Source organism: Cucumis melo, chromosome 6 (assembly GCF_025177605.1).
Source record: "Cucumis melo cultivar AY chromosome 6, USDA_Cmelo_AY_1.0, whole genome shotgun sequence".
In the NCBI taxonomy this organism is placed as follows: domain Eukaryota; kingdom Viridiplantae; phylum Streptophyta; class Magnoliopsida; order Cucurbitales; family Cucurbitaceae; genus Cucumis; species Cucumis melo.
In genome coordinates, this window is record NC_066862.1 from 16,694,382 (window position 1) to 16,714,362 (window position 19,981).

Genomic DNA, 19,981 nt, shown 5'->3' on the forward strand with positions numbered 1-19,981 from the left:
CCTATAAAATAAAACATAGGCTAATTATAATGGATAAAAATTTTAAGAATAATGATAAAGTATATAGCAACATTTTAAAAAAATTACAAATATAGTAAACTATATTTACAATTGTTTTAAAATGTTGCTATATACTTAATTATTTAAAATATAACTGTTATATTTCCAACTATCTGTCAAACATACCATGAAAAATAATTAGAAAAATAATTAGAGTAACCTATGTTTTTCTTTTTGAAAAAAAGAATCATTATTTTGAAAACAAGGTTTTATTCTCAAACAAATGGTGAGCTCATTGCCTTACGCTAATTATTTTCTTTGAGATGCTTTTGAATTATAGAGCATAAATATAATATCTAAATATAAAATTCTATTCTTTTCGTTTGGAGAAAAATATTGTACTTTTAGGGAATTAGATCCTTACTATAGTGACTAATTAATTAGTTTTAATAAATCCAACCCTTTCTTTTATGTTTCTTTTTTTCTGATTTTCTTAGGTACTTCTTGAAGAGAAATAGATAATTAAATTGAAAGAATAAGAGCAAGTCTCCACTGAAATAGAGATCGAGTCCTATCACACACAATGTTACATGAAAAACAATTGCAATAACATAAAACGTAACAAGCAGTTAGGAAGTAAAAACATATCGAATGAGACAAAATTTTGTAACCAAGTTTAGCGCACCCTAGGAAAGAACACTTCACTAATATAAAGTTAAACAGTTACAATGTTGTATTTATGATCTGTTAAAAAGAAAATATTGTAATAGACAAACGAACAATCGAACTTTAATGAATACTGACATGGGCTCTCTTTAGTTGTGAGACTCTCTTTCAATTTTAATTTTTGAACTAAAGGTTATCAAACATACAACAAAACTTGGTGCATGTAATGTTACAATATTTTCATAAACATCAAAGAATAAACACATAAAACTATATCCAAAACAGAACATATCTGTGAATTACCACCTACGTTTAGTGAAGAAGAGGGTAATATGCTCATGGAAAGATATTTTGACTATTAAAAAGTGAAGCAATTGCAACAATGTACTTATATGTAAATAAACGAAGACTACAGTGACATTCGAAAAAAGCTCATTTTAGAGAATGATGACTTAGACTTTCCTTAAGGCTAAGCGTCAGGCCCCCACCCAAAATGCATCCTTCTCGCCTCCTAAGTGTGTGGTCACGACTTTGGGTAGCTCCAACGTCTCAAGAAGAAATGCTAAAACGCTATAACTTAAACATAAGTACAACATGTTATGTGGTATGAAAATACAACATTTCAAATTTTGAAAGAACTTAACAACTTTGTTGCTCCTTAAAACAACTTGATACAAATGCAAAGCTTTACTTTTTTTTTTTTAAAAAAAAACACTACAACTAAAACTCCAGACTCTCAACGCTTAGCACAACTCCTAATTCCTATTTTAATGTCTAATAGCTCGCCTCTTCTTAGCAGCCTCAATGCTTTCCTTCTCTTGCCTGGTGAAGGGAAACTAAAAACATAAGCCTAATGCTTAGTTAGTGATAATTTAGGAAAAACATTTTAGGGAAACAAGTACACACAATAGCATCATTTACGACGCCTCAATTCCTTAACACGAGCTTAGTATATCAAAAATCACATTAGCCTCGCCTAGACATTGAATTCCCTTAATGCATAGACTACTATGATGATTCTCATTTCTCCATCAGTATCTTTGTGGACCCTTGTTCAATTTTAGTTGCTCAGACTATAAATTTGAACATGGACCACTCAACGCGTTCATCCATCCTTCTGCCAAACAGACCACTCAACACAAGGCAGCCTCTAGTCTTATGTGCACATAATAGCTATCTATTGACAGGAATGAAGTTAATGGTTTACTCGCATATAAGCACCTAAGATATATACTTTCAAACAATCATGCTTTTCATATAAATTATAAGTAAGATTACAACATGTAAAACAATATACATAACACGACATGACTTGGAAAAAGTGCTTTAGAAATCTTTGTTCTCTTTTTGGAATGGTCACTCACTAAGCTAAACTTTTTTTTTTTTTACAGAGCTTTTCCTAGAACTTCTTTTTTACAGAGCTTTTCCTAGAACTTCTTTGTAAGTTTTCCTTTTGAACTCTTAAGTTTTATACTAATCTTAAACTAGATTATTCATTTTTGAACTCATCTTAGCTTGTCTGCTCCTTTTTTGTGACTTACATGTGTGGGTTTAATATTTCTTTTAAGAATGCTTAACTTAAACCTAACACATAACTTGTAACACCCGTATCTTCTATCCCATTGCTTGCTAGAAGTTAAAAAGCCAAGCCTTTGAGTTTTCCAAAAGTCTTGAGCTAAAACAAAGATCTCAAGACAAAAGTGTTTAGACTCAGTCTTGTTCGACTGAGAGAAAAGTGCTTTTTATTTTATATGCACATGCAATAGCTCGTAGTTATATCATGTTTAGTCTCTAATTGAGCGACTATCAACCGACTGAAATAGTTATGCGATAAAAGGTGCAATCTTATTCATGCGTTGTAAAATATAGCATGAATTTTCCTCTCTATCACCCAAGTGCAAGTGAAGAAAGGTTTTATCCTAATTATTTACATTAAGGTTTTATCCTAATGCTCTTAAAGATTTTATCGCACAACTAAAATCATGTGGTATAATCTATACAGTATTGATATGAATAGTATAATTTATCCTAATTATTTACATTAAGGTACTTTGGCGGTGCAAGATGACCATGATGATGAAATTAGATGGAAAGTGAACTCAATTCTAGGCATAGCAGGAAGAAATGCTTAATTTTCTAACCGCAATGAATTGTACTTTAATAGTTTGAGGCGATATAAAGCATACATTAACTTCAAATTAGGGCAAGCAACCTCTTAGCACCTTTGCCATACTTGCTCGCCTTTCAGCATCCAAATACTTAAAGTTATGATTTGTATCTAATCATCTTTTTGCACTATTAGTAATTTGTCCTTAATCAAGGCGGACAACCGTTCGGTGCTTTCGCTGCACATGTTAACATCTCTGCAACTTATGTGAAGAACAAATTTGATGACAAGATTGCATTACTACAATCTTTTTGCCATCTGCTTAGTTAAATACATGCTCTCACTTGCTAGGTGATTGCGATCAATGTCAGTCTTTCTCTCGACTACACAATGTGTTAACATCCACGTTTAACTAAACAAAAGTTATAAACAAACAATAAGATTTTCTAGTATTAAAAACACATTCCATTACTTGCAAGCTAATTAAATAGATTGAACATGAACAATAAAAAAAATGGAGGAATGATAGAAGAAGTGCATCACTATTATGAATATAACTTTAGCTCTCTCGACCATAGGGTACATATTACATACCAATACAGTAAAATCATAAAATAGAATACAAAGAATTGTGTCAAGTAGCAAAGTGTGGTTTCTCATACTCCTTGGCTTTTATTTTTGTCTATTTGTGAGAGGGAAAACGGTGAAGAAGAACTCTCTCTCTCTATTCTAAGCTCTCACATAAAACTCAAGGGAAGAAGAAGGAATGGATGAAATGAAATTGCTCTCCGGCCAAGAATGCACACCCAAGTCTAAAGTAAAGGCTTGTATTTATAGGCGAGGATTGATGTTGACAGGACATTCCACACATCATAATGCCTCTGAAAAGCTGCATCAGCATCAGCACTAACGTCCTTTTGTCCTTTTTCTAACATTCGGACCAACCAAAATTTTCTACTAATGCATCAGATCGCCTAGCGTGATTGCTTGTCACCACATTGGTTGGACGCATCTTCTCGCGTAACATTCTTATCACCAAGCTCTACTTTTTGTTTATTATCCTTAAATAGAACATGTAAAACGCAATAAAAAAGAGATAAGGTCCTTTTACAAGCCCTGACCCATAAGTTGATCAAATTCCATATTTTTTCCTTTGTTTTCTTCTATTCTTATGTGATAACACTTCATTATTTTACATAAAAGGCCATAATAACTTGTGTTTTTACGAGTTATCAAAAAGTGAGAGAAAAGATAGAAGTAAGAATATCGGGCAACCTTGAATAATCCCAAGCGAGATAGAAAACAGAGAGCAAATGCTAGTGCTAAGGCAAGGTCATCTTAGTGTTTGTATGTCAAGTTGAAAGATGAAAGGTTATGGAGTTATGCATCGGACCATCTCAAAGGCCTATTCGGCTGGGACTAGAATCAGAAAAGGAAAATATTAGGGTTCACAGACATGGTTTTGGGTATGTTTGGAGAGAAAAGTGTAGATCTTGGGTTGACCTTTGCCAAGATCATTAAAGAAATGCGCGACAGACAAAATTTTGGAAATTTCTTTCGTGCAAGGGTTTAGCGTTTTTCAGATGCAAAGTTTCTTTTAAGTACAAAAGATCCTCATTTCTCACCATTTTCACTTGAAGAGCAAGGTAGAGACAAAAAGTAGAGAGAAGTTGAGATTTCTTTGTAAGGATTGAAGCAAAGCAAGAAGTTATTCGGCCAAGCTTTAGTTTTGGGGTTCTGTTGAAAGCAATCTGAGAAGTTAAGAGTTTGGCAAGTTTAAGCTAAGGAGGAAGAGTTAAATCCTAAGGATTAGATCCAAGTAAGTCCAAGTTTTTTTTCCTTATTTAAGAAGCTGAAGAGCAAGTTTGCTAAGTTACAACTTTTTGTTTTAGGATCTAAATTTGTTTGGAGCTCGTGTTCAACTAGGGTGAGCTTGTAGAACCAATCTTGAGCACGCTAAGACCACCCAAAGAGTTCAAGAAATCAAAGTTAGTAAAGAAAAGAGTTCTCTTCAGTAGAAAAAGGAAAAGGGTAAAGAAGTTGAAGATGTTTCCTTTAGTTGAAACCCAAGATTTACTTGAGTTTTCTTGTGGTTTTTCAAGGCAAGAGGAAATATGACAAATATATAAATAGGAAAATCTAGCCAAAAGTTGTAAGTGACAAAACTGAATTAAAAAGAATTTCTAAGCTTGATTTATAAATTTTTCATTTTAAACATGCTTTGAGTTTAAGTGTTTAAATATACTAGACTTATGATTTTATTTTTACAAAGCATGAGTTTTAAGTTTTGAAATGAGTTTATGAGAAAGCATGTTTGAGCTAAATTTCTAAAATATTCAAATTGAGAAATATTTCTTTAAGTAGAGATTCATGTGAATACATTTGAATACTAAGATTTAAAAGTATTTAAGTAAATAAGTTATTTGACTAATGCTAGATTTGAGACCATTTTAATGTAAGAGTTTTACATGAGCATGCTAATTAATTAAGTTAAATTTTTAGCATGAGACTTTTTAAAATGTTTTAGTCTATACCAAGATGTTCTGTGTTGATAGCAACCCAAAGGAGGAGATTGTCCTATGTACAGAGGTCGTGTGTGATGGTATCAAGTAGATGTCTAGAGTTTCCATCACATAGACTAGATAAGAGATGCAGACTTCCACAGAAGCCTAGATTTTCCATCTCCTAATAGCTATAACGAGATGGGATAGTACTAGAGCCTAAAGTTTTATCTCATAGGCATTGTATCGAGGGATAGGGTTTTCATGCCTATAGTTTCATCCCGCAGCTATACGAAATCCAAGGTATAACAAGAAAGAAAAGAGAAATTTGAAAGCTAAGTTAAGAAGAGAAAGTTGCGCTACTAAGTTTATGTATTTATTGCTCAAAGTTTTAATGAATATGTTTGTTTTAAAAGTAATCATTCACAGGGGCTTTATTGCTCACCTAATTTCATTGTTTTATTTCCCTTATAGGTAAAGATCATAGTTTAGGTGTCTGCTAGAGCTGTGCCTACTCTGCAAGAATTTGAATAGAAATTTGTATGACTCATTCCATTCATACATACTAAGTTGTAATTAAGATAGAAGAGACTTAGTTGTGTTGTCTGTAATATATTTAGAAAAGGCTTTTGATTTGAGATTTGTAATAGTGTTGTTTGTTTGAGACTCTGAACTTAGTTTTGTCTATATAAGATTGTAAACAAGTTGTCCATAAGGTGGGTAAACTTCAAGGTGTTTTGTAAGGATTTAAATTTATTGTTTCAAAGTTTAGATATTTCTTTTCGCACTTTATGTCTAAGTTTATTAAAAAGAGATAGATAAGAGTTATAGGTTAAGTAGGGTCGACATATGTTGTTAGAAGAAGAACGATTTCCGTTAACTTCACACCACATCTTGGGTCTAGTGAGGAGATGCTCTATGATGGGCTATGACAACTTGGTACCAGAGCATTAAGCTCCATGGGAACTAAAAAGAGTGTAGTTCAAAGCAGTCAACTCCAAGGAAACTGGTGAGTGGTGAGTTAAAGTTGAGTAGTTCATGGGTAGCTAACTAAGATTTAAGTTGAAGTAGAACTAGAAGAGTAGAGTTCTAGCATGAGTCTTAGGTATCACCTAAGGAAGTGAAAGGAATGGGCCAAGAATAGGAAAAGTAAGATAAGACAAAGTTAGAGTCTCTAACCAAAACTTCATACATTGAGTCAGAGGCATCTATAACAAGTCTAATAGTTTGATATGTTATAGGAGTTATGCCTCCACGTATTAGCAGGTGACGTAGGTAGGAGGAAGGCAAAACATAAAATCCTACCCAAGGTCAGTTTGAAGGGGAAACAGTATCCCTAAGGCTCAAGCTGAGCCAGAAAGCGACCAGTTTACTGGATTTTCCCGACAGTTGTTTTAGTCAGTCGGTTCAATGCCTAGTGACCTAGAAAAGAAGTTTGGCATAGAGCAGCTTAAGGCTCTGGTTCCCCAAGTTCTTAGGGTTCAACAAATCCTGAGGACACCAGGGCATGGTTGAGCATGCTAGAGAAGTGTTTTGATGTAATGGATTGTCCTGAAGAAAGGAAGGTTAGGTTAGCCATTTTCCTACTTCAGAAGGAGGAAGAAGGATGGTGGAAGTCTATCCTAGTGAGATGCAATGATGTCATGTCATTAGATTGGTAGACCTTCCAAGGTATATTTGAGGACTATACGTACTGTGAAGCAAAAAGAGATAACTTTTTCAAATTAGAACAAGGTTCACTAATAGTGACTGGGTATGAAGAAAGTATATTGAGCTCTCCCGATATGCTGAGGTTATAGTGGCATCTGAGAGTGACAGATGTAAAAGGCCTGAGAAGGCTCTACGATAGGAGATCCGTACCCCAGTTATAGCTATTGCTAAGTAGTTGAATTTCTCCCAATTAGTAGATACAACTTTACAAGTGAAGTAGAGCTTAGAGGGTCCCAAAGTTATGGTAGAATAACCTAGTAAAGGGGCTCCTTAAGTGAGTGGATTCAAGATTCGAGATTAGAGGAGGTACACATCTGGTGTATTAGGTAACTTAGATTTAAAAAAAGGCCATTCTGGCGGTCCATCCTCTAGGCAGCACAATTCAGGGAGTGCCTCTCAGAGGAAGAGTTAGAGGACACCTAGTCAGATGATCAAGTCGACAGTAGTGTCCCGAGCGGGATAAGAGTCTAGAGCTGTTGTAGGCAAAGGATCTTTTTGTCAAGATTGTGGTACAATCAGGCAGAGGACCTTTTTGTCGAGATTTTAGTACACTCCATCAAGGTTCATGTATTGTTGGGGTTGATTTGTGCTATCACTGCAAGTAGGCAAGTCACTTTAAGAGACATTGCCCACAGTTGAGGGCAAAACTGCAGAGTGACTAAACGGTCGAGTCCTAAAAAGTAGAGCAGTCAAGGGCTTCAACGGTAGAAGGACAGGAGACTAGTGGATCGAAACAGAAGAGAGTTATGGGAAGGCCTCGTTAGTAGGGCAAGGTGTATGCCTGGACTCAGCAAGAGGCAGAATAAATGTCAGATGTCATTACTAATACGTTTCTCATCTGTAACTTTCCCACTTATCTTTTATTTGACCTAGATTCTACACGTTCTTTTGTGTCTAGCATGTTTATGAGTAAGTTGGGTAAGAATTTAGAGCCCTTAGTAGAAGAGATAATTATTTATAACCTAGTGGATGACATAATGCTAGTTAGTGAAGCATTGCGAGGTTGTGAAGAGCTAGTAGAAAGTGTTAGCTTGCCAATGGACCTTTTGCCACTAGAGTTACTAGAGTTAGATGGGATTCTTGGAATAGACTTTCTGCATGCACATTTTTCTTCTATATATTCCGAAAGAAAAGAAGTAGTTTTTAGAAAACCAAAATTTCAAAAACTGTTGTTTAGAGGCCAAAAGAAAGTTGTTCCATCCTATTTGATCTCAACTCTAAAAGCTGTGAAGTTATTGAGGAAATGGTGCCCAACATTTCTTGCACATGTGTTAGCAATGCATGGAGAGAAGTTAAGGGCAGAGGATGTTCTAGTGGTGAGAGACTACTTGGATGTGTTTCCAGAGGAAGTATTAGGACTACCACCTGATAAAGGAATGGAATTTACCATTTAGTTGTTGCCAGGGACAACACCCATCTTACAAGCACCTTATAGGATAACTCCAAGGGAGCTAAGTGGACTAAAGGAACAACTCCAAGAGTTGGTTGACAAGGGATACATTAGACCTAGTGTATTGCCTTGGGGAGCTACAATTTGGTTTGTCAAGAAGAAAGGTAGCACTCTAAGGTTGTGCATAGATTATAGATAGTTGAATAAGGTCACGGTACATAATAAGTATGCCCTACATAGTATACCATGAATTGATGATTTTTTTGACCAATTGAAAGGTGCAATAGTGTTTTTAAAGAAGGTCAGGCTATCACCAATTAAAGATCAAAGAGTCAGACAATCTAAAGATAGCCTTTAAGAGAAGGTATGGAGATTATGTTCCTAGTGGTGTCATTTGGTCTGACGAATGCGTTATCACTACTCATGGATGTCATGAACCATATTTTCCACCCATAATTCGACTAGTTTGTGATAGAATTCATATATGACATTTTGGTATATTCTATGGTGTAATTACCCTACTCATGATCTTGAGTTAGTGACAGTAGTATTAACTTTGAAAATGTAGAGACACTATCTATTTGGTGAGAAGTGACTTATTTTCACAGATCATAAGAGTTTGAGGTAAAGTTGATCAAGGATTATGATTGCACCTTAGAGGACCACCCCGATAAGGCTAATGTAATGGAAAATGCCTTAAGTAGGAAGTCGAGACTTACTAGTTGTGCCTTGTGTGGTGTTCGAGTAGCCTTGTTGAGAAGTTAAGGAGTTCCAAATCAATTGTGGCTATAGAGAGTTCAAGGAGCTTGTTAGCTCAATTTCAGGTTAAATCTTCTTTAGTACCTAAGATTGTGAGAAGATAGTTAGGAGACAGTCAACTTCAGAAAAGGCTTGGGAAGTCTAAGTAGGACGAAAAGGCCGAGTTTCAGTTGAGGTCAGATGGAGTCATAGTTAAGCAAGGCATACTATGCATTCCTAATGTTAGAGAGTTTAAGGATGCTATCTTGGAAGAAGCTCATAGTTCAGCATATAATATGCATCCAAGCAATACCAAGATGTATAAGACTTTGAAGAAAACGTAGTGGTGGCCTAGAATGAAGTAAGAGATAGAAAAATATGTGAATAGATGCCTGATCTATCAGCAAGGTAAGCAAGTACATTAGAGGTGAAGAGGACTACTCAATCCACTGCCAGTGCCAGAGTGGAAGTGAGAGCACATAACCATGGATTTTCTCTTTGGACTACCTCATTTCTCTAATGGACGTGATGGTATTTAGATAATTGTTGATAGACTCGCCAAGGCATCACAATTTATATCCATCAAAGCGACATTTATGCTAGCAACTAGCTAAGTTGTACATCGATAGGATAGTGGGCCAGTATCGAGTGCCAGCCTCCATAGTTTAAGACTGAGATCCAAGGTTTACCTCTTAGTTTTGTCCTAGTATGCAGAAGGTATTGGGGACTAAGTTAAAGTTTTGATACTACTTTTCATCCCCATACAGATGGTTAGTCAGAGAGGACTATCCACATTCTACAAGACATGTTAAGAACGTGTGTCCTTCAGTTTAAAGGAAGTTTGGATACCCACTTATCACTTATGGAGTTCACCTACAACAACAGCTACAATTATAGTATTGGAATGGTAACTTTTAATGCTTCATATGGTAGACCTTGTAGAACTCTAATGTGTTGGAATGAAGTCAGAGACCATCAATTAGTTGGTCCAGAATTGGTGCAAGCTTCGACTATAAATGTTAAGTTGATTAAAGAAAATCTTTAGACAACTCAAAATAGGGTAGGAAAGGTATGTAGACAATAGACAAAGAGACCTTGAGTTTAAGATAGGAGATCATATCTTCTTTAAGTTATCTCCTTAAAGGGGTGTCCTTCGTTTTGGTAGAAAAGGGAAGCTAAGCCCTAGATACATTGGTCCATATGTGATAGTGGAACGAGTTGGGCCTGCAGCTTATAAACTTGAGTTACCTTCAGAGCTTGCTCGAATACATGATGTGTTTCATGTATCCATGCTATGAAAGTACATCCCATGTTTTACAAGTGCAACCAATTAAGTTAAGAGAACATTTAAGTTATTAAGAAGAGCTTGTACAGATCCTTGACATGAAAGAGCAAGTGCTAAGAAACAAGATCATCCCTTTAGTAAAAGTCCTTTGGAAACACCACGGTGTGGAAGAAGTAACTTGGGAGATAGTTAAGATGAGAAACAAGCATCCCTCAATTTTTGTCTAAGCATTTTTAAATTTGTTGGATGAAATTACCAAAAGGGAAAGAGAATTGTAATACATGTATCTTATATCCTATTGGTTGCTTGAAGTTAAAAAGTAAAGCCTTTGAGTTCCCAAGTGTCTTAAGCTAAGGCAACGATTTGGGGACAGAAATATTCAAACTCGATCTTGTTTGATTGAGAGAAAAGGCAAAGAAAAGATATAAGTAAGAATCTCGAGCAGCCTTAAGTAATCCTGTGAGATGGAAAACAGAGAGCAAATTCAATTCTAAGGCAAGAGCATCATGGCACTTACCGATCGATTTGAAAGACAGAAAGGTTTTGGAGTTTTATTTTAGGTTGTCTCGAAGTCGTGCTCAGTTGAAGTTAGAAGCAGAAAAGGAAAATATTAGGGTTCTCGAACATGATTTCAACTGTGTCTAGCTGAGAAAAATGCAAATCTTAGAGGACTTTGGTTGATATCTATCGAGATCATTAAAGGGATGCACGACAGACAAAATTTTTTAGATTTATATCGTGTGAGGATTTAGCGTTTTTAGAACATAGAGTTTCTTGTAAGTACAAAAGATCCTGATTTCTCTCTTTTTTCACCATCTTCACCTCAAGAGCATGGTAGAGAGGATAAGTAAACAGAAGTTGAGATTTTCAAGGGTTGAAGCCAAGTAAGAAGATGTTCGTCGATGCTTTAGTTTTGGGTTTCTGTCGAGAAGCTATCCAAGAAGTTGATAGTTATGAAAAGTTTAAGCTAAGGAAGAAGATTAAAGCCTAATGTAATCCAAGTGAGTTCAAGTTTCTTCTTCCTTGTTTAAGAAGCTTAGGAGCAAGTTTGCTAAGTTAGGGCTTTTCGTTTTATGCTCTAAATCTGTTGGGAGCTCGTGTTTGATGGAAATACGAACATGGAAAAGGAAGAGAATCGTAACAAAACAATCTAATTTCATCGAATTAACATGTAATTGAAAAATTTTTAAAATATATAATTTCAATAACACTAGCGTTAGATTTTGAAGTTCTCATTGGATTCTTGATCGTTTTCATTGATTTCAAGCCATAAACAACTACAAGAGTCTTCTTTACTAATCTTTGGCTTTAGAATACGATGTTGGGATCAAATTGATGATTGACTTGATAAGATTTTAGATAAATTGAGAATATGAATATTAAAAAAAATCCTAAATTCTTCTTCAATCTTCACCGAAAATATTATTCTTTAATTGAGCAATAACATCAACATTTGGTAGGCTTAAATCGTATAAGCAGACTCCATCAAAACAAAGAGAAAGAGCGCCACCTAAAGACACAACAATCAAGAAATAAGAATAATAAAGAAGATGATACTTTTCCACCTCCTTCGCCGCTTAAAAGGACATCATCAACCGAAAGCTAGCGGTTGATCCAACCCAAGAAGACCAACCCATCAAGGAACCACCGCAAAAGAAACGAAGAAAACAAATTGTTAAAAGGATCCTTAGTGATGTTTCTCCTACCGAATCTCCTCGCCACGATGACTCAATACCCTCTCCTCACTACCAAGCGAAGAAAATTTTGATCCACCTCCACCAACTTCCCCCTTCCCGCCTAAATCACCTATTTTCCCTAGTCAGCACACTTCTTACCTAACTGTTTGTTCCAAAATTCACCTCCCTCATCCCTCACCTACCATGACCCCTCGCATATACACTTCGCTTCTTCATCCCACTCTCATCACAGCCAACCTCCCTCTCCAAAGTTCCAAACCCCTCAAAGCTCTCCTTCATAACAATTATCTGTGTCACCTAGCCATGCACCAATCAACCCTCCCATCGTCAACTTGGATCCCGAGCATATTTATTTGAATGTCCCTATTGTGAATTCAATTGAAGGGGATGTTTTTGCAAAGAAGGCGGCATATGAGGTAGAAATAGTCAACCTTGAGCTTTCCTTGACCCTTTATGACTCATTCTTCCAAGACATCCCTGTTGAGGAAGATGTAGGTGAGACGGGTTTGGAAAAAGAAGCATCTCTAGAGGAAGAAGTACAACTGGAGAAGGAAGCTCCTATGGAGAAAGAAGTCGATCTCTGCAATGTCCTCTGCAATGTCATCGTGGAGCCAATGAACACGACTTTCAACAAAGTGGTTTTGGAGAATGTGGTAATGAAGGATCAAATTGCCAACCTTAACACTCAGGTGCAAGGCTTAGAAGCCATAGTCTCCACGGTCACACAACTCTCCTCTGCCCTGGCCCACTTAACAAGTTTGATGAAGGCCCACAACAATCGGTCGAGTCAAATTGTGAAGTGGCATGATAGGCAATTTATAGCATAAATGAAATATAAGCACGTGGTGTTTGTAGAGCATGTTTCGTAGCTTATATCGCACTCGAATTGATCACGCCAATTCCTCTCATTCAAATTCCAGATCTTGCTCTTAGTGATCCCGACCCTCGCTTGAAGAATTAAATTTGGGGGTGTAATGTTGAAAATTTTTAAATTGTTGAAATAGTTTAAATATTTGAAATTGTTGAAAGGAAGTGTGATAAATACAAGTTACTATATCCTTTTAATTAAAATAATGAAGTCTTATTGCATAAAAATAGACGAAAACAGAGGAAAAAGAAGGCAATTTGATTGTTCTACAAAATGCATGATACAAAATAACGTTATCCCTGTTTTACTATGTTTTAGTGCTTTTATCACACGATTTTAGGCAAAATGGAATGAATCATAGTGATATCATACTTACGTGAGTAGATTTGTTCAACCCTTGCGGTAAAAAGAAGTACAAGCTAGGTGTCTAACACACTAGCTAGCAAAAGTGGTTGGTAGGAAATTTGGAAAAATGATGAAAGGACGTTTGCGCAACGCCAATGTAGCTTTTTAGAGAACTTAATAGCGCGTAGCGTCCTGTCAACATCAACTCTCACCTTTAAATAGAGTCTCTCGCTCTAGAACAAAGTGTGCACATTTGGCCAGAGAGCAAGTTCTTACATTGTTCATCTTCTCTCTTCTCTTGAGTTTTAAGTGAGAGCCTAGAACAAAAGAGAGAAAATCATCCCCTTCATCATTTTCCACATCAATAGGTAAAAATCAGAGCTAAAAATGTATGAGAAATCAGACTCTATGGCTTAACATCATCTGCTATATTTCATTTTATATTTTTGTTGTGTTCTTTTTTAAGATGAACACCATGGCCAAGAGGCTTAAAGCAAGTTTTATTAAAGCAATGCATTTCTTCTTCCATTCTCCCATATTTCTTATTCTTTCCACATTCAGTTTGTTTGGTTAGCTAGCTAGTAATAAAGTGGGTTTTTGATATTTAGAGAATCATAATAGATGTGGTATGAGATTTGCTAAGTTAAACATGAATATCTTAACATTGTGCATTCAAGAGAAGAGTAATGATATAGATTGTAATCACCTGACAAGTGGAACCCTATTTAGCTCAGTAAGTGCCAAGAAGATTGTAGTAATATGATATTATCGCCAAACTCATCCTTTACATACATTCTTGAGAGGATACTGTGTATGGAAAAAGCACTGAGAGGTTGCTCACCCTAATGAAGGGTAAGTTCTAATAGAACACTTAAAATGATCATATACGAATCATAGGTCAACTTTGTATGTTTGCATCTCGACAGGCGAGCAAGTATGACAAAAGCGCTGAGACGTCGATCGCCCTAATTCTTAATTAATACATGCTTTGTATCGCCTTGAAGTATTAAAGTACAAATTATTGTGTGTAGTCAATTAACCTTTTCCTTTCTCGCCATGCTTATAATGACTTCATATTTCATTATTCCATCTCGTCATGCTCACCTTGCACTGCCAAGCACGGTAGTGTAAATAGTTAGGATAATTAACATATTGTCCATAATTACTCTATAGCTTATACTGGATGATTCAATTCGCAATAGGATAAATTAAGAGTTTAAATTTCTTGTGTTCGACCTTGGACTTACCAGAAAACTTCTCTTTGTTTGTACTTGGGCAATAAAGAGGAAAACTTGTACGATAACATTAATCTTTACAAATCTAGCAACGCATGAATAAGAGTGCACCCTTTATCGCATTACTCTATTTAGTCGCCTAATAGACGTTCATTAAGAGCCCCTCGTGTTAAACCTAAGAGCATAATACTTGTAAAATTATAACACATAAATGGAAAACACAAACCAGGGGGCTAGTTGAGTCATTTTGATTGATTTGTTATGGCTATCCTATAGTTATGGTAGACTTTAGTATGTAATGCCCCAAAAATAAGATAGTTTTAAATTTAATTATCTTAAGTTTGATTTAATTATGTTGAAGTTATTAAGGAATTATTTTGAGATATTTGGTGAGAATTGGTTGATTTTATGGAAATTAAGATTAATCAAATATTTATTTGGAATAATATTTAATTAATTATGAAAATTGGGATTTCAGGATTTGTGTGTGTGTGTGTGCGTGTGTGTGTGTGTGCGTGTGCGTACGTGCATGCTGACAAATTTGTCGGCTCTGGAAACCTGAACTTCTACTAACTCAAGAGTGAAGCGGGACAACCTATCAAATTTCTGGTCATATTACTCCATAGTCATCTGACCTTGCTTTAGTTTACCAACTCCTGACATTTGGCATCTTTCAGATTGGCAGAGAAGAATTTAGCTAAAAATTCTCCTTGAATTTTTCCTAGGTAATCTGATTTACATCTCCACCTAGCATCCTCTTTACGGACTTCCACCAGGCTCTTCCTCTCTCCCTCAACAAGAACACAGTGCACTATACCTTCTGGTCTTTAGGGCACCTCATGTAATAAAAAATAGCTTCCAAAAAAGTCAACCACATTTGTACCTTGATGGGGTCTTCCAAGAATCCATCGAAAGTCTAAGGGTTATACTTCATGAAATTCCTCAAGTGCTTAGCTTCGGCTGACAGCTGATCTGGTACATTCTGAGGTACGACTGGGACCTAAACAGGGGCTAGGTGGGTTTGTTAAACCGATTGAAATTGTGCCAATGCCTCTGTTAACATATCTTAGTACCTTTGCTCCATTGCATCAAGGTCTGCATGTGTGATATGTGCAGTAGGGTCGACAATTTATAAGTCAGGTTGACCTTCAGGCTGGTTACGCCCAACTCCTCTTTCTCTCCCACCACCCTTATAAGCATCTCTTCAGGGTGCCATTTTTACTAAATTCCACCACCTAAAGTCTTTCATAATAAAATCATAACATTCATACTAACCTAGTTTAATCCAAGCAATATCATATACATATGTATAATTCTGTATCATAAAAGATACATGGCGAGTGACAAAGGACCATATTAGCCATAGAGATAAAAATCAAAGACTTACAATGTAAGTCAATCTTCAAAACCTAAAAACTTAGACTCTAATACCAACTTTAACGATCCAACTTTTTATCCTAAGCTGAGGTCCCTACTACTAGAAATATTAAAGACTTTAATATTTAAAATCAAGAGAACAGTAAAAACTTAAAAATCATATTTAAAAGTATGTATAAATAAATGGTAGAAAATAAAATCCTAGTTCGGTCCCTATCTAACGTTTAAAGAAAAGTAACATAAAATAATCCATGAGTTTGATAAATTAATAATACAAAAAAATACTAAAAAAATCCAAATTGTAAAAGTAAAAGTAGAAGCAACAAAAAGTTACCTATGGAAAGTCGCGGTCACTTCTTGTCACTCTCCAGTTTTCCTTTACCTCTACCTTTACCTCTACCTCTACCTGAAAAATTAAACATAGAAAGAGTAAGTATAAACATATACTCAGTAAGGGGACCCACTACTAGTCCCGCTAGGTATCTATTAACTTCCCATTAGGGTCCCATAAGGAAGTCTAAAACTATCGTGCTCCCGAACACACGCAATCTAGTGATCCTGTATAAACACATCTAGTTTTCAGTGAATCTGAAGGAACACCTAAGAGAATCGGGTTGTAAGTGACCCAGTTGGATTACTCATAAAATATATCATGACAGGCTGGTGCTTCTATCAAACTCACACAATCATAAAAAGATGGTGATCCCGATACGACTCTGATAGATAAAGTTAATAGAACACTCATCCATAACATGTAGCATATCATAGACATCATAAACATTGCATGAATATCAATCATAACGTTCTTAATCATGTGACTAATATATCATGCATCATCATCAACATAATATCAGTGATCATCTATAGCATCGCATTATGCATTTGCTACCATTAATGCATTATCATAAATACATGCAGTTTCTTAAATTCAGTTCAAAGGTTCAATAGTAGAATCTCTTACCTCAAGATTACCTAATAAATCGATCCTAATAGTCACGGTCAAGCTTTCAAAGAATAGGTCCTAAACATAAATAAGATTTAAATTACTGGTTTGACAACCAAAATCACCTAATTAATTATTGAAGCTTCCAACTTACCAAAACTGAGGTTAAGACCAAATCAACCATAAATGGAAAAGATTCCACAGATTAATTCTTCCTCAAGTTAATCAAATATCTTCAAAGAACAATAGTCCATCCTTTAGAAAGCTCAACTTAATCCAAACTTTAATTTACTTAAACCAAAATTTAAATATTCGATGGGCATACTAAAACCTAATAAAAAAGCTTACCAAAAAGCATCAAAAGTTAGTTGAACTAGCTTAAAAAGGGAAACAATGGCTTGGCTAAAGGAACTCAGTTAGAAGGAATGGATGCATGACTCGGCTGGAAGGGAATCCCACTCGCAAAGGGGTCAGCTCGTGTGGTTTGTGCATTTGGCTCGGATGAAGGAATCGACTCAAGCTTAAGGGAATGGCTCGAACTCACCTGAACAAAGAAGAATAGACGTGTATAGCTTTGAACATGAAACAAAGTTCGGCTAGTGATGTGAAAATGGCTCTTTACTTAAGCTGCCTGGATCGGTTTGTGCAATATTTTAGTTTGAGAGAACAGTCGATGATGAACAATTAGAGAGAAGACTGGTGCGGACGACTGAACGTGATGATGGTAACTTCATTTGAGCTTGAACGAAAATGGCAGAGTGACGGCCAGCTTCGGGGGACAGAGTGACGGAGACACTTTGGCTTCACGTTGATGGAGAGGCATGATTGGTGAACAGAGATGAATGTAGTGGCAGCGGTAGCTCTAGGGTTTTTGGATGAATGAAGAAGATGATGAATAGATCTCATGCATACCGAGGCCCTATTTAAAATAATAATAATATTATTATTATTATTATTATTATTATTATTATTTTACTTTTTCTTTTTCCTTTTCACCTTTTTAAACAACAAATCAAATCTTCTCTCATCATTTAATTCCTTATCAAATCCAATTTTCTCTTTCCACCCAATAATAAAATACTCTTCTTAAACAACTATATTATCACGATATGATTACTTTCATTCTAAAAAAAATTATTTAATTATATATATATATATATATATATATATATAATTATTCTTAATTCATTCAAATCCACCGTCAATTTAAACATCCCAAAATCAAACAACCCAAATCAAAACTTTAATAACATCAAAATCCCAATTTCCATAATTAATTAAATATTCTTTCAAATAAAAATTTAATTAATCTTAATTTCCACAAAATCAACCAATTCTCACCAAATATCTCAAAATAATGCCCTAATAACTCCAACATAATTAAATAAAAATTAAGATAATTAAAGTTAAAATTACCTTATTTTTCGGATATTACATAGTATGCTTTGTTTGTTGGAATTAAATGTTAGTTAGAGATTGTAAAGATTGAAACATGCATTTTGATTGATTCGTTCTGGCTATCCTGTAGTTATGGTAGCCTTTAGTAGTTTATAATTTGTTGGAAGTGTTAGGTAGCTTGTAAAGCTTGTTGGAAGTGTTAGGTATCTTGGAAAGGTTCAAGTAATATGTGGTTAGGTTTTTCTGCCTATTCTGCAGTTATGGTTGCATTTTTAGTTTAAACATAGTTGTAGTGAAAGGTAAGATATTGGGTACTTGTGAGTTGTAAATATTCATGGAGTAAGCTTGAGCATTTGAGAGGAGGAATAATAGACTAATCAAACCTATTTATGTTTTAGAGCTTTTAACAATGAACAAGGATTGGATGAAACTTAGGAATAAGTTCTCGGGTGAGTACAGACATAAAGTGTTCCAATTTTTAGAGCTTGCAAAGTATCACATCAATAATTATGGACGTAGAAGGTGTTCATGCAAGAGATGTACGAACTCAATTTGGGACTCATTAGAGGGTGTGGAGCGACATCTATTAACAATTGGAATATCGCTTATATACAGACTGAGTATATCATGGAGAGTCTGTGAACTTGAAGAGAGGTATATAATACTACAACAAATGTGTCTTTTAATAGCATCCAACCATATCATTTTTAATAATGGGCTATAAAAAGTTGAGGAAAAAAGCGAAAAACGAAAACATAAAAGTGGGAAAAAATTTACTTTTTCTTAGGGTTTGCCGCATATGCTTCTCCCGGAATACTTCTTTTCGTTTCTTTCAGACGTTCAGTGAGATCTCTCTTTGATCTCATTTTCTTTTTGATTCCATCAATTTCAAATCCTCTAATAAGTTTTTCCATGGCCTCAACGCTCTATCTTTAGACTATTTCCTCATGGAAGATGGTTTGGGGATTTTGGCATCGACGCTGCCATTGTAACGTCGGGTGTTATGGCTATGGAACAAGCTTGGTTCCCTTCAACTTCTCTCAAATCTAAAGAACATTCTTCACAATCTGAAGATCCTCTACATCAATCCACTAATGCTAACATTTTCACCACTGACAACAAATCAATTTTGTTCTCTCTCGATCCGAGCTCCACACGGCCTTCGAGACCCTCCACCTAATTGAGACTAACTTCAGCATCGACATCGCTACTACGCCCAAAAAACTCATTTTTTGTTTGATAGATTCACCTTTGTGAATAAGGAAGTAGGGGCCGTTTCCTACGGAATTCGGGGCAGACTTCTTTATTCAGTAAATTTGGACATACATGAAAGACCATAAAGCACGGGCTATTTTAGAACTTCACTCAAATAATGTTGTGTGTACAATAGCGTTAGAAGTGAAGTTCAAAACTACGAGTTACTTTGGAATACTCTAAACTATTGTCACTACGTAAAGGTTCAAGTTATCAGACACATTTACTTACGCACAATACTATAGTGACAGACATTGCTTGATGGAAATGTTTTCTAAAATTTTCAAGTGGCGGACTAGAGTAAAAAAATTACAACTGAGGGATTATTGAATGAAAAAATTGTGAAAGAAAAATATCATATTATTTTATTCTTAATTGCATTCTCACATTGATTAATTTTGAGTGTGGAAGTCTCTTTTTATACTTATTGTTTGATCAATGGATTTCGGCCGTTAGGGAACTCAAGT

General features: G+C 35.4%; 1 long non-coding RNA gene across 3 annotated transcripts; it reads right to left on the reverse strand.

Moving 5' to 3' along the window:
• Window positions 1-1,065: 1,065 nt before the first annotated feature.
• On the reverse strand, window positions 1,066-17,730 carry LOC127149677 (uncharacterized). Of its 3 annotated transcripts, none has more exons than XR_007821415.1 (3): window positions 17,407-17,730; window positions 16,254-16,325; window positions 1,066-1,236 (listed from the first exon to the last, which is right to left on the reverse strand). It is a non-coding gene; the product is annotated as an uncharacterized LOC127149677 (long non-coding RNA). The 3 variants fall into 3 exon arrangements; XR_007821417.1 differs by lacking the exon at window positions 1,066-1,236 and adding an exon at window positions 1,280-1,488; XR_007821416.1 differs by lacking the exon at window positions 1,066-1,236 and adding an exon at window positions 14,121-14,417.
• Window positions 17,731-19,981: the final 2,251 nt, after the last annotated feature.